General features: G+C 39.9%; 1 pseudogene; it reads left to right on the top strand.

The window, feature by feature from the left end:
• Positions 1 to 535: 535 nt before the first annotated feature.
• LOC113266807 (thioredoxin-like) lies at positions 536 to 1015 on the top strand (annotated as a pseudogene).
• The last annotated feature ends 1507 nt before the right edge of the window (positions 1016 to 2522 follow it).

Raw genomic sequence — 2522 nt, 5'->3', positions numbered from 1 at the left:
CCTCCCTCATTTTACTAATACAGTTAAGTTATATTTTGTTAAATTCATATTCAATATTTTTATTATTTTGGCCACAAAATTATTTTATATTATTTATTTTATTTTGTTTTATTTTATTTTTTAGAGGGAGAGGGAGAATGTGTGCATGTGCACACAAGCAGGGGAAGAGGGAGAGAGAGAATCTTAAGCAGGCTCCACACCCAGCGCAAAGCCCAACTCATGACTTGATCTCATGACCCTGAGCTTGTGATCTGAGCCAAAATCAAGCATTGGATGCTTAACTGACTGAGCCACCCAGGCGCCCCTGGCCACAAAATTATTGTGCACTAAAATTTCTTTTCCTTGTTTCTTTGAACAAGAAATTGTTGAAATTTTTGTTTTTCCTGGAGTTAACAATTGCCTCACTTTTCCCCCATTTGTTTAGCTTTCTTTGAACCTATGGTTTAAGACTTCCCATACCATCCAGTAGTTTTGTTAAATATATCTCAATACAATTTTGACAGACTCGATCCTGTCAGATTTTATCAGCCTCAATTTTTCCCACTGAAGTCCTTTGTCCTAACAACATGGATCGATTGTTGTCTAGGCTTACTGCATAGCTATTGCACTGGGACCTCCCTTTCCAAAGCTCTGTATGGTGCTTTGGATCCCCTCTCATTGGTTTTTACAATTGCTTGTCAGACCCCAGCCACCAAAATGGTGAAGCAGATCAAGAGCAAGTATGCTTTTCAGGCAGGAGATAAACTTGTAGCAGTTGACTTCTTGTTCACATGTTGTGGGCCTTGCAAAATGATCAAGCCTTTCTTCATTCCTTCTCTGAAAAGTGTTCCAACATGATGTCCCTTGAAGCAGATGTGAATGACTGACTGCCGGGATGTTGCTTCAGAGTGTGAAGGCAAATGCATGCCAACCTTCCAGTTTGTTTAAAAAAGGACAAAAGGTGGGTGGATTTTCTGGAGTTAATAAGGAAAAGCTTGAAGAATGAATTAATCTAATCATGTTTGCTGGAGCATAACCAGCCATTGCCTGTTTAAAACTTACAATTTTGGGGTGGGGGGCGCCTGGGTGGCTCAGTCAGTTAAGTGTCTGCCTTCAGCTTGGGTTGTGATCCCAGGACCCTGGGACTGAGACCCATATTGGGCTTCCTGCTCAATGGGGAGTCTGCTTCTCCCTCTGCCCCTCCCCTCCACTCATTCTCTCTCTCTCTGTCTCTCTCTCTAGTAAATAAAATCTTAAAAAACCTTATAATTTTTTCATTTATTCAAAGGAAATATCAAGCATGAAGACTATATACCCAACTACCCTCTGATTATAAGTGACAATAAAACATCAATTCTACCTTTTATAAGAAAGAAACACACAAATATATTTCCTGGACCACTTGTCTTTATCTGTCTTGGTGTACTTTCTTGTTTCATAGGAGTACATCCTCCAGTAGCCTCTGCAGAAAGGTCATGGGAAGCAGAATTTTGGGGGATTTGCACATCTAAAAGTGATTTTATTTTACCGGCACATTCGTTTGATAGTTTGGCTGGGTAAAAAAATGAAGGTGAAAAATCATTTGCCCTCTGAATTTGAAAGATATTGCTCCACTATCTTGTAGCTTCTGATATTGTTTTTGAGGCATCCAATATCATTCTTTTTTGTTTGTTTGTTTAAGATTTATTTATTTATTTATTTATTTGAGAAAGAGAGAGAGAGAGTGGGTTGGGGGAGGGCCAGAGGGAGAAGGAGAGAGAAAATCTCAAGCAGACTCCCCACTGAGCATGGACCCAACACAGGACTAGATCTCACAACCCTGAGATCATGACCTGAGCCAAAATTAAGAGTCAGACACTTAGCTGACTGAGCCACAGGTGCCCCTCCAATGCCATTCCTATATTGTTGTGTTTTGTTTTTGCTTTTGTTTTTTTCCTCCTGTGATCTGTTTTTCTCTCTGGGAGCCTTAGAATCTTCTGTCATTAGTGTTCTGAATTTTATGATCATGTGTCTTGGTGTGGATCCCCTTAAAATGAATGAGGTTGGGCACTCTGTGGGCTCTTTTATTTTTTTTTTTAAGATTTTGTTTATTCATTTTAGAGAGAGAGAGGGCATGCGGGCAGGGGAGGAGCAGAGGGAGAGGGAGAAAGAATCTGATGCAGATTCTGCACTGAGTGTGGAACCTGACGCAGGGTTCAATCCCACACCCATGAGATCGTGACCTGAGCCAAAACCAAGAGTTAGATCTCAACTGATTGAGCCACCCAGGCACCCCTCTGTGGGCACTTTTAACCTGAAGTTTTGTGTCATTATGTGAGGGATATTTTGTTATATTATGTAATTGATTATTTTCTCCCTTTCATTTTTCCTGTTCTCTCTTTCTGGAACTTCTATTAGATATTGGAACTATTGGATCAATTCTCTGATTTTATTATATTTTCCGATTTTTGTCTCTCTGACCTACTTTTTTTTTTTTTAAGATTTTTTATTTCTTTATTCGACAGAGATAGAGACAGCCAGCGAGAGAGGGAACACAAGCAGGG

Source organism: Ursus arctos, unplaced genomic scaffold (assembly GCF_023065955.2).
Source record: "Ursus arctos isolate Adak ecotype North America unplaced genomic scaffold, UrsArc2.0 scaffold_34, whole genome shotgun sequence".
Classification (NCBI taxonomy): Eukaryota; Metazoa; Chordata; class Mammalia; order Carnivora; family Ursidae; genus Ursus; species Ursus arctos.
Note: the sequence above shows the minus strand (reverse complement) of the source record. Positions and strands in the feature narration are given on the sequence as shown.